The following is a 13,415-nucleotide window of genomic DNA, read 5'->3' on the forward strand; positions in this document are numbered from 1 at the left end:
CACTGTGGTATATTCATATGTGTACATGGGAAATTTTGATCAGATTCATTCCACCTTTCTTCCATTTTCTTGTCCTTCCTCCTTCCCCCTACGATCCCTTCCCTCTACTCTACTGATATACCTTGTATTTTCAGGGAATCCCACCGAACTCTGCAGCTTCTCTCAACCTTTATTTGGTCTGGCTTCCACATATCAGAGAACACATTTAACCTTTGACTTTCCGTGTCTGGCTTATTCACTTTGCTTGATATTCTCCAGTTGTATCCATTTACTGTGACTCCAGTTCTTTCATCTTCTTTTCTTATAGCCATCTCATTGTAATTTTAATTTTCATATCTCTGCTGATGATTGATGCTGAACATTTTCTCCTATACCTGTTGACAATCTGTCTTCCTTTGAGAAATGTCTGTTCAAGTCCTTTGCCCATTTTTAAATTGGGTTGTTTTCTTTCTTTTGAGTTGTTTGTGTTCCTCATATATTTTGGATAATACCCCCTCGTCATGTGTATAACTATAAACATAATTCTCCTTTTCCATGAGTTGTATCTTTACTTTATTTTCTTCTTGCCTTGCAAAAGCTTTTTAGATTCATGAAATCTCCATTATTCCTTTTGTTGCCCATGCTTTTGGGGTCTGATCCAAAATTTCATTGTACAAACAAATGTCACAGAGTTTTCCTGTGTGTCTCTTCTATTATTTGTATAGCTTTAGGTGTGATGTTTAAATCTAAAATCCAATATGAGTTCATTTTTATATGGTGTTATATAAAGGTTCAATTTAATTCTTCTGCACATGCCTTTCCAGTTTTCTCAGCATCTTTAATTGTAGAGATTATCTTTCTCCCTTTGCGTGTGCTGGGCATCTATGTCAAAGAGAAATTTACCACATGGCTGACTTATCCTTCTGTCTTCACACACTCCTCTCTCTATATTTATGTACATATGTGTGTGTGTGTGTGTGTGTGTGAGAGAGAGACCAAATTTCTTCTTACATGGATAGCAGTCATGTTAAATTAGGGCCCCTCCCATTAACTTATATTAACTTAATTACTTCTTTAAAAACCTTATATCGGAATATAGTCATATCTTGAGATGTTTTGGATTAATGCTTCAACATATGAATATTAGTGGGGGATACTGGGAACAGACACTAGAAGGCATAAAAAAATATTGTGGATGTCATTGGTAAACAAATAAGGCAGTGAAAACTATAGATGCAAGATCCAGATCAGAATGATACTTGAACTGGGAAATCTGAACTCTGAGTACGGTTTTGTTCTAGTGGTGTCTGATAAGGGCTAAAGAGGTAGCTGAACGTTTTTGAAAATGAACAGAGCTTTCCTATTCTAGAAGAATGGTTGGATAAAATTGGAATGCAGGGCCTACCCAGCAGAGTTGCATGACACAATTTTGATGTGCCATCCAGAAGAGCTACACGCTTGGAGTTAGGGAAATCCTAACTATACCAGCTCAAGGAGAAACTGCAGCCCAGCTTGAAATCATCTGAAGTTTGCAAATGCAATGAAAGTAATTCCCATTTTTAATATCAGAGAGGTCTGCTAAAAGCAAATGTAAGTTCTTCCTGAATGAGGAAAACATCCTTCTGGGCCTCAAGTGATTTTGAACACTTTTCATATTCCATGTGTAGCATTTAATCCAAAGTAATTGGGTGAATAAGGAGATTAGGTCACACCTTTGCAACCAAGGAGAGAAACAGGTAATACCACAAATCTGTAAGAATTCACATAGAGGAGTTTGGAGACACAGGCACTAAACTTCTGTGCATATGGTTTCTAGAAGAAAGATTGCCTGTGTTCAAAAGATGACTAGACTGCCTTCCTTCTGGAAGCTCTCAGGTTGGTTCTACTCTTTTGCCCTTTTTCTAGAAGTGTCCTGTATACCTTGGTGTGTCTTGAGAGCAAATAACCATTGGTCTGAGTGCTTCCCATATGTAATGGTTTGGATGTGAGGTCTCCCTGAAAAGTGCATGCATGAAACAATGCAAGGCTTAGAGGAGAAATGATTGGGTACAGGAGCCTCAACCCAATCAGTGAGTCAATCACCTGATGCGATTAATGTGTGGTAACTGGAGGCAGGTATTGTGTGCCTGGAGAAGGTGGGTCATTAGAGGCATTCTTTGGGGTATATATTTTGTATCTGGTGGGTGGAGTGTTTCTCTCTGCTTCCTGATCCCATGTAAGCCACATCCCTCTACCGTAGACTCCCTGTCTCACCTCAAGCCCCAATGAATGGAGCCGGCTGTCTATGAACTGAGATTCTGAAACCATGAGTCCTCACGTGAACTTTTCCTCCCCTATAATTTTTCTGGTCAGGTCATTTAGTCACAGCAGTGAAAAATCTGACTAAAACACCACACTACCATCTCTCTGGCTCGTCTTTTTCTGACTCCCTCTTCCTCTTTTAAGGACCCTTATGATAACATTGAGCCAAATAATTGAGCTACATAGTCTGGGCTCTCTCCCTATTTTAAGATCATCTGATAATCAATCTCAAGTCTATCTACTACCTGATTCCCCTTTGCCGTATGCATCAGTTTCCTTGGGCTGCCATAACAGACTACCACAGACCAGGTGGTTAAACAACAGACATTTATTTTCAAATGGTTTTGGATATGGGAAGCCCAAGGTCAAGGTGCTGGCATGGTCGGTTCCTTGGGAAGCCTCTCTTCCCGAGTTGCATATGTCCATATTCTGTCTTTACACGGCCTTTCTGCGTACACAGTCTTGGTGTGTCTACTTCCAAGAATGACACCAGTCCTGCTGGACTAAGGCTCCATACCCATGGCCTCATTTAAGAATATTCATGTTCTTAAAGGCACTATCTGCAAATACACTGGGGTTCAGGCTCAAACATACAAATGTGAGAGTAGGGAGATACAGTTGAATCCATAAAGCCATGTAAACAAACACTGCCACGGGTTCCAGGGATTAGAACATGGAAAAATTCTAATCATAGATCTGCAATCACATAAGCTATATGATATCCTTCATATAAAGTACAAAGTCAATAAGAACTTACTTTAATGTTTAAGAGTGCTGCTTACCACTGATACAACTTTAAAGGAGCACAGAAAAATGGTGACCATACAAGTTAGGATAGCTCTTAGCTTGGGGAGAAGGGGAAGGCACATTTTACCCACATATGTACATATGGCCTCAAGTCCTAAGCGAGGTGTTGACCAGAAGACCTTGTCCCCTATATCAACTTCAGGTCAATAACAGTCTGCCAACCATTGCCCCAGGCTTGCCATCTTTGCTAACTTTTAAAATTCCTAAAATTTGGTACATGGGGATACTTGTGTAGGGCCCTTTAAGTTGGCAGAGCAGCAAGGGCTCGCTTTGGTCTCTCTAACCTTGATTTTATGGTACTGCATTGAGGCCTTTGTTTCCACCATTTAAGTATATGCTCTATTCATCTCCCACTTTTTTTATCTGTACTAACAAACAGTAGCTCTTTATATATAGTGTTATATGTTTACCGTTGTCTCCCCTTTGTCATTTCCCAAGGTATCAGTTACCCATGGTCAACTGTGGGCCAAAAAATTAAATGGAAAATTCAAGAAATAAATAAGTATTAGATGGCGTCAACTGGAGTATGATGCATGCTCTGCCTTCAGCTTGGGTTTGCTGGAGTGACAGAGGTAATCTCAAAGGCAGAGTTCCTGGAGGTGGGGTTTAGGCTTAGTTATGCTCCAGGTTCTTTGCCAATTGCTTGAAGATTTCCCATCAGTGCACCCCAGAGCCCAGCAGTTGCTAGTCAATGCTGGAAGACCGACTCCGGGAATCTCCCCTGGTTTTCACTTGTGTGAGAGAGGGGCCAATGCTTAGGCCACTATGCATCACCTGCAGACTCCATGTTTCCTGGTCTTGGGTTCAGTCTCAATCAGGTACTTATGGGGTTTTAGCTCAGGTTCAACTCACAGTGTGTCCAGTGGATCCTACCTAATGGTTATTTTGCCAGTTCCCAAATGCAAATTTGGCATAGATATACTCAACCCCTGGTAGAATCCCCTCATTGCTTCCCTGTGGGAAGAATGAGGGTTATTATGGTGGCAAAGGTCAATTGGAAGGCTCTAGAACTGCTTCTGCCTAGGAAAATAGTCAACCAAATGCAATACTGCATTCCTAGAGAGACTGTAGAGATTAGCGCCACCACTGAGAACTAAAAGAATGCAGGGTTGGTGATACCTAGCACATCCCCATTTAACTTGCCTAACTGTCCAGTACAGAAAAGACAACTTGGAAATTGACAGTGGATTAGCCACAAGGTGAACCAGGTGAGGACTCCAATTATAGATGGTGTGTTGGTAGTGGTTTCGTTTCTTGGGCAGATTATCATCCACTGGTGTGTAGTGACTGATGAGGAAAATGCTCTTTTGTCCCCGCCCATTGGTAAAGACCACGAGGAGCAGCTTGTTTTCAGCTGGCAAAGCTGGTCTGTCAGTGCTCCAGCACTGTATCCTGATTTAAATCCAAGGGATCTTGGTCACCTTTCTTTCCACAAGACATTACATGGGTCTCTTCCATCAGTGACATTATTCAGATTGGACATGTGGACAAGAAGCAGCAACTGCTATAGACTTACTGGAAAGGTATCTGCATGTCACACACTATGTTTTGATTTGGACCTGGAGCATCCCACAAAGGCTCATGTGTTGAAGGCTTTTTTCCTCAGCACAGAGGAAAAAGAGGTGGGGTATTTAGGAAATTATTGGATCATGAGGACTCTAAACTCCTCATAAGATGAATGCCTTGGGCTGGGGATATAGCTCAGCTGGTAGAGTGCTTGCATCACATGCACAAAGCCCTGAGATTAATCCCAAGCACCACAAAAGAAAAAAAAAGAAGAATGCCTTGAGGGATTCAGAGCTCCACGCCATTATTGGAGGTGGTATAAACTGTAGGAGGTGTGACCAAGTTGGAGGAGGAAGGTCTCTGAGGGCATGTACTCAAAGGAAATTTCTTGTCTCTGTCCTCTTCCTCTTTGCCTCTCTCTATTTCCTGGTCACCATCAGATGCACAGTATTCCTCTGCCACAAGCTTTTGTCATAGTTTTCTGCCTCATCTCAGGCCCAGAGCAATAGAGTCAGCCGATCGTGGATTAAAACCTCTGAAGCTGTGAGCCCAAGTAAGTCTTTCCTCTTTTTAAATGTATTGTCACTGTGATGAACATCCAACTAACACAGCCTGGGAAATAAATCTGATGAAAATGCAGTGGCTTCTACTCCAGTGAGATTTCTAGAGGTCCTGGGGTGTGGGGCATGTCAAGATAACCCTGCTAACGTGAAGGATAAATTGCTGCATCTTCCCCTCATACCACCCAAAATGAAACACAACTCCTAGTGGGACTCATTTGATTTGGGGAACAACATCTTCTGCATTGGAAGGAGTTACACTGGCCCCTTTATTGAGCATCATTCAAAGTTACTGAATTTTTTTTCTTTTTTCTTTCTTTCTTTCTTTATTTTTTAAAGCTACTGAATTTAATCAACTCTGCTAATTTTAAGAGGAGGCTCTATAACAGGTGAAGGCTGCCAAGTTACCTGTTCTACCTCTTGGGCCATATCATCCAGCAGATCGAATGGCACTTGAATTGCCAGGGTCAGAGAGATTCTCTGTTTGGATACTTTAGCAAGATTGTGCAGGTGAGCTAGAGCACAAGCCCTTAGGATTTGGGAGCAAAGCCCTTCAATCCCCCATGGATAACTGATATCCTTTTGAGAGACAGCTTTTGGCTGGATATTTAAATATGGGTCAGCCAGTTACTCTGCATATGGAGCCTCATGAGGAGCTGGGTATTGTCTGAACCATCAAGTCATAATACTGGTCATGCACCACAGCACACCATCCAATGGAAGTGGTATGTATGTGACTGAGCTCAAGCAAGCCGAGAAAGCACAAGTATGTTACATGAAATGCCCCAAGTGTCCGTGGTCCCCACTTCAGCTATACAACTCTCTCTCCCTCAGACTGCACATGTGGGATCATGAGAAGCTTTTTATGACCAATTTGACAAAGGGAGACTCAGACTCAGGTCTGGTTTGCAGAAGGTGCTGTGAGTTATGCAGATAGCACCTGAAACTGGAGAGCTGCAGCACCAGACCCCTTGTGGGACATCCCTGTAGGACAGTGGTGAAGGGAAATCCTCCTGGTGGGCAGAACTCTGGGAAGAACCCCTCGTTGTTCACTATTCTTGGAAATTATATAGGCAGACATAGGCTGTGGCCAATGGTTTGGCATGATGGTCAGAATTTTGGAAGGAATGTGATTGGAACATTGTTGATAAGGAAATCTGGGGAACAGATATGTGGATGGAACTCTCTGAATAAACAAAAGACATGAAGAGGAGGTGGAGGTTTGTCCCTGAGGTAAAGTATGTGTCTTGCATGCCCTTCAGAGGCATATGCCCTTCACATGCCCTTCTATCCCAAGCACCGAAAATCTGAAACACAAAAAAACATAAAGATATGTGTGTCTCAGGTCAATGCCCGCCCAAATGGATACCTCAACAGAGGAGGATTTTAACAATCAAGTGGAAAGGATGACCCCTACAGGTGCTCTCTTTCTCCAGCCACACTTCTCATTGCCCAGGGGTCTTATGAAAAACGTGGACATGCTGGAGGGGATAGAGGTGATCCTTGGACTCCACTCCCAAAGGCTGACTGGCCATAACCAATGCGGAGGGCTCATTTTCCAGCAGTAGAGACCAACACTGTGTCTGCATTGGAAGGAGTTATACTATAATTCAGTTTGCCATAATTTATCAGAGCAATCATGCAGTCACCTGGTGGCATGTTGATTACCTTGGACCATTTCCATCTTGCAAGGGACAGTGTTTGGTTCACACTGGAAAAGTCATGTACTCCGGGGGGCGGGGGGGGGGGTTCAGATCTACCTTCTCTGCACATGGTACTTCTAAACAAACTACATCTATGGAATTATAGAATATCTATTCTACCATCATGGTGTTGCTTCTGATCCGGGAAGACAGTTCACAGCAAATGAAATGCCATGAGGGACCCATTCACTGGTTTTCCAAACTCCCCACATTCCTAAAGCAGCTGATAGGGGGCAAACAGAGGTAGGAACATGATTTTAAATGAATAATTCTTTAAAATGGGCCTTCTTGCCAACTACCACTTGATTTCTTTTCCAAGAATCAAGTAACCTGCAGGCCTGCCTGGCTTAAGTGGACAAGATATGTCATGTTCCCCAGCAAACTACCTCTTATCTGCAGGAGAAATGCAGACCCACAGGAATGTTGATAGGATCTCACCTAAAGGGCAAGATCTTTGTGGATGTTTCCACAGACAAGATCCCAGAACTTAGGGACATAACAATAATTCCTCCTAACCATAAAATGTGTCAAAATGTTTGGTTAAGAATACCATTAGAACTGGTCAGCATGGGCCAAAGTGACCCCATGGCAGTGGGGACTTGAAAGTCTGATGTCATCCTGCTGTCAGTCAAAAGCCAAGAGGTGGATCTGGGCAGGACTCTCTGGAAACTGTTCTGGGAGCCTCAATAAAATTGGACAGCAGGAGAGGCACTTGTCCCTTCTCCTCTCTGAGAGGATTCACTCTCTCCCTCAAGAGTGTCCCCTCTGCTTCTTCCTGTCCCCAAAGACTCATGCCTGTTACACTGAGTGAAACATCTGAAAATATTCTGAAGTGATACCTAGAATCAGGGTTTGGAGGGAGGGTGTCTTCTTGCTGCCTCAGTTTCCTGGAAGGGCCCAACACTGTATAACTATCAGGTCCCCTCCTGCATCACAGAGTTCTCTCCCTTCTCATTTATATAAATTCTGTTTCATTATTGCCTGTGGATTTCAATCTTTGAATTTGTGAGACAAGAACCCAGAAGTACATTGGTGAGGTCCACAGCCTGCACAAATCCCATCTGCCAGCTGAAGCAGGAATCTCGTCTCATTTGAAAACTCCAGTTTCACAGATGGCTTCAGAGGGTGTTAGAACACCTTTTGAAAATGAACCTGCAGTGCCAGCTGGATCGCAATACCTTGAAGGGCTGGGAAAAAGCCTCTGGGATACTGTCTACTCTGATCCAGTGTCTAATGTGTATTGCTGTTTCTACCACAGCCAGGATTCCCAAGTCCTGAAATCAAGGGATGGAATGGGAGTGGCACCACTCACTATTAACCTTAGTCATCCACCAGCAGAATGTTTGCTTCTTGTCCCCAGGACAGCTCTCTGCTGTCCCAGAGGTCTTAGTTCCAAAGGGAGCAATATACCCTCCAGGAGACTCAGCAATGGCTCCATTGAATTGTAAGGTAAGATGGCCACCAGCTACTTTGGACTCTTCAGGCCCGAGAATCAAAGGTGAAGAAGCGAGTTACTACTGCATTGTCCTGATAACCCTGGGGACAATTGGACTGCTACTCTGAAATGGAGATAAATAAGGATACCTCTGGCATATGGGAGATGCCTTAGGTCATCTCAGTATTAAGTCTGATAGAAACCACAATGGAACCACTCCTGAGTAATGGAAGCTTTGGTCACACAAGTAAAAGGCTACCTGGGATCATTGTCACAGATGAAGTGCTTGCCAAGGGTAAAGGGAACATGGAAGGGGTGGTGGAAGGTAGTTTTAAATACCAATTATGTTCCTGTATGACCCGTTATAGAATTGAGGATTATAATCATCATGACTATACTTCCTTGTTTTGTGATGAATGCTTATATGTATATAAAATATATAATATATGAATAGCGGTAACTATATTGTGATTGTTAATTTCTCGTGTCACCTTGACTGGGGATGACATGCCCAGATATTTAGTCAAATATCATCATGGGTGGTTTTGTGAGGGCATATGGGGATGAGGTTGACATTTAAATTGGTAGCCTGAGTAAAGCAGATTGCTCTCCCAAAAGGTGAGTGGGCTTCATCCAATCAGTGAAGGCCTGCATTGAACAACAAACCTGACCCTCCACTGAGTAGGAGAGAATTCTTCCTGTCGGACTGCCTCTGAATTGGAATATGGGAGTTTTTTCTGCCTTCAGACTTGAAATGAAATATCAGCTCTGATTGGGTCTTGAGCCTTTTGAACTTTGGATGAGGAATAGACCATTGGCTCTCCTGGACTTCAGGCCTTCTGCCTTGGATTGGCATGAAACCATCAGCTCTTCAGGTTTCCAGCTTGCCACATCCCTCTACAGATATTGGGGCTTTCCAACTTCCATAGTTGCATGAACACATTCCATAAAACAAATAAATACAGAGAAACACACATTCTATTGGTCCTATTTTTTAGGAGAGCCCTGGCTCATAATATGCGTGTGCATATGTATTTCTTACTAGTTCCCACATATGAGAGAAAACACTGGACCCTTGATCTTCAGAGCCCGATGTATTTCACTTACCAGTTCCATCCATTTACCAGCAAATGACACAATTTTATTCCCTGTATGGCGGAGGAGAATTCCTTTGGGTATATATACCACATTTTCTTTATACAAGTGTCTCTAGATGGCACCTAGGCTGTCCATAATTTGTCTGTTGTGCATTGTACTGATACACAGGAAGCTCTGTTAATACTTTTCAAGGACAGTCTCATGACTGCTTATACCAAGTTGCAGAACAAGCATGGATTCGGAAACACATTTGTGAATCTGAAAGCCCAAAACAGTCCTTGGACTCCCATGAGAACACATATAGTGGTATGTAAAAAATGCACCAAGGAGCCAGAATGAACACACAAGAAATCCCTACCAGTCGCGGTGAGGAGCCTATGTTCAGTCTTATGTTCCTTGAGACCCTGGGTTCCCAGCTTCCCCAAACTGTGCAGTCTTATGTCTGGGGAGCAAACCCTTCCTTTGTTTCTGTAAGGGTTTGGAGTGCTAGAATTCCCCTCGCTTCCCATAGAACTCCTACTGGATCAGCCCTCAATTAATTTCACAACTGCCTGCCCCAGATTCCCACTCACTCGCCTATCTTTCCTTGCCTCTCCCTCATCTATCCTACAATGAATGATCTCCAATACAGTCCTGGAATGCGAGCACACCACTTTGCCCAGGGAAGACAAAGGCCCAGTGTTTCTGGATCTGCACCTGGGAAACCTGCCCTGCTGGAGAAGATGGCACGGCAGGGAAGCCTGTGTCCCATACACACCTGTGGTCACCCACTTCTACCCGTATCCACACAATCACTGCTGTGTCTTGAAAGCCACCAGTCCTGCTCCTCAAAATGACTTTAGAAGACAGGTTGGACTATTTCAGGCATGCCAACAGGGATAACAAAGCCTACCACAAAATGTTCTCTCTCCAATTCCCATCTCAGAAACATCACCCGTCCATCCAGTGGATGCATGTCGTGTCCCTCTCCCCATTTCCACTGCCTTCCTCCTTCCCTGTCCCATACAGATTCCAAAAATTTTCACAACTTTCTCCACTCTCCTTATTGCTGTGATTCTCCTACATTCTCTTTCCCTGCAACCCTTACTTCTCTAGGGGTGGAACAAATGTTTGGGGAACCCAGCCCCACTCCTCCAGGAACATATGTTGCCTTGGACTTAATTTCTTAAGCTGGGGTGGAGGCCAGTTTCATGGTTTCCACAGACCTTCCCAATTAGGAAGGCATTGACTGTACAGACCCCTGACCCAAGGTGGAACTTTTGATTCTGATTGTCAAGTGTTATCACTCACAAACATCCACTTGAGGACAGGAGAAAGGACCAGGTTTGATCCAGGCACCCAGTCACCTAACTGTGATCCTGACATTCCCGGGGCCTTCATCTCAGATTCTCTTTCTGTCATTGTAAAGGTAAAATTTTTAAGCTGTTTCTAAGCCGCAGAGCCCGAGTTAAAGTGTAAAAGACCGGACATTGTGAAGTTTCTAACTGCAAGGCTTGGGTTAAAGAGTAAAAGACTATGTATTGTTACAATTCCTCTGCTACCCCTGGAACCTGTAATCTCTGTAGCTGTTAGGACAATACCCGAACTGCCCAGTAAATATTCTCACTGGCTCCTCTGGTTGTCTAACAACTTGGGACTCTGTGCAGAATGGCATGTAGACATCGCAGGACCTAAAACCAATCAGTTTAAATGTGCACCCCGCTTAGAAGTGACCAATCACCCCTGTCCAATCTGTTTCCGCCAATGAATGTACTAATCAGGTCTCAGAGTTGTTGTTCAATTTTCCCGCGCCTCATGATGATTTGTTCTGATGTATGCAAAGCCCCCCGCCCTCTCCAAAAAGTGTACTTAAGCTCTGCCTGACCTCTGCTCGGGGCTCGGGGCTGCTCTATCTTCCTGAGTGAGCCTGGAGCCTCAGCATGCTGAATCAATAAAACCCCTTCTGCCAATTGCATGGAGCCGGTCTCTTGTGGTCTCTCCCTCCGACGCTTCGCCGGACCCTTACATCATCCTTAAAAACTCTGGCTGTCTCCTTCCGCCTGGGATACCATCACTTGTGTAAATAGCAGTCGGTGTCTTTAGGGCAGGACTGAGGCATGGGAACAGGGTACCCTTACCACCTCATGTCTGTGGTCCTTCCTCATTCAGACTCATCTACTTCTTGGATCCGTGGGGCTGAGCTGAGAGCCTCCCGCACCCTCTCATGCCAGGACCCCTCATTGCACGGGAGGAGGTAATGAACCTAGGCCTGGGGAAACTGTCCTTTCCCCATTCCAGGGGGCATGCAGAGGAGAGCAACCACTAGACCTGCAGCCCCTCTAACCAACATGCTCCCAGTGGTCTTGGTGAATGGTGTGAGCTCTGGGCCCTACTGTTGAACAGAACCCACTGGTCAGCTAAGGGGCTTCACACCTTCTGATTCCTGTGACGTGGGTACATCACTCAGCATTTTATTCCCTCCTCTGCCAAGGCAAGCACTTCCCTTTTGCTGCCTGTGTGACACCACTTTCTTGACGCTTCTCAGGGTCATCCTGGCAGTGAATCTCCTCTCATCTCCTGGAGTCCTTGCTAGGGTCTTTAATCCCATGATGTGAGGATGTGCCCCCACTCAGGAAGAATTGTTTGTCCATTGTTTATTTCAGCTCCCTTTTTCCAGCACAGTGAAAATCCAACCCCAGGGCTATTCCTTGTCTCCAGCTGGTTCCGCCTCAGTCTGCCTGAAACCTTCTTGGTGTAAAGCACTTCTGTTACTCATCAGCCTGTGCAGTAGAAGGGAGCACTAGTAATTGAGAAGGGGGGCAGCTCCTGAGGTAGTTGCCTGTGTTTTGTGGGGAAAGGATGTGGCCATCTACCAGCACAGGGCTGGTGCTAGCTCTTGCCAGACAAGGAAGGTTCAGCCTGCAAGTACTGAGGCTTCTGGAGGTGCAGGTTCTGCATCTCTTGCTGAGAAATCATCGTGGACAGGGGCTCCTCAGTTGTGTCCACTCATCTTCTGTCGGATTGAAGTGCCTCCTTGTGAGCCACGCATGGAATGTCCCTTTATTCCTCATCATGTCTCCACAGGGCTAAAAGACAATGCTGGCACTGCCATCCCTGAGGAGTCTGTCTCCATACCATGCAGTCCTTCATCACCTCGTCCATGAGGGTGACAGTCTCCCCTGGGATGCTCGCCAGGTAACCAAGTGTTGGAAACATGGAGCAATCAGAGGGGACCTCATGCTAGAGATTATGCATGGCCCAAGTAGCCCCGAGGATGGTCTGCCCTTTGTCATTCCTGAGGTGAGAGAGGCCATCCACACACCTGAGATTATTGCCTTTCCTTTGGACCTCTCCTGGGAACACTTGTCTTTAGTTCAGACCTTCCAGACGTACAGAGGTCAGTGCGTGACTGGACTTGAAAGGTGGTTGTGGGGCAAGAGGAATCGAGGGGAAGGAGCAGTGAGGCAGTGAGAATCTTCAGGGCTGCATGCAGGGCCTGGTGCCAGTAAGAGACAGGAGGGAGAAAGCAGGGTGGGATAGGAATCTCAGGTGCAGTTTAATCCCAACAGAGAATCAGTCAGGCTGCTGTGAAGCCCCAGCCTGGAGCTGTCAGGCTTTGCCCTTCAGCAATGGACCCCAGCCATGCTCTGTCACTGGCTGGGAGCTGGTTGAAGAAGTCTCAGCTTGGTGTAAAAGGACTGAGAAAAAGACACTTGCATAAACCTTAGGAAGGAAGAGCTCCCCATCTTGACCCCAACTGGGAACACATTTAGCCTTTGGCCTTTGGGTGACTCTGATTTTTCCCCATTTTCCTAATGCCTGTTAATCACTCTGAAGTACCTTCTGTATTGAAGTTGGCTTACAAATAAAGCTTAGGAAATAGTTTAATTAGCAACCTGGATAGCAAAGTTGCATATAATGGGGACTGACAGTGTCTCCATCAGTATATCCATTTACCTGGTGATGGGCCTTTGGGTCGTTCCCAGTTCAGGGGCCATTACTCAGTGCTGCTACCAACATTCTGTGCCACGTTTTCTGGTACACATT

Source organism: Callospermophilus lateralis, chromosome X (assembly GCF_048772815.1).
Source record: "Callospermophilus lateralis isolate mCalLat2 chromosome X, mCalLat2.hap1, whole genome shotgun sequence".
In the NCBI taxonomy this organism is placed as follows: domain Eukaryota; kingdom Metazoa; phylum Chordata; class Mammalia; order Rodentia; family Sciuridae; genus Callospermophilus; species Callospermophilus lateralis.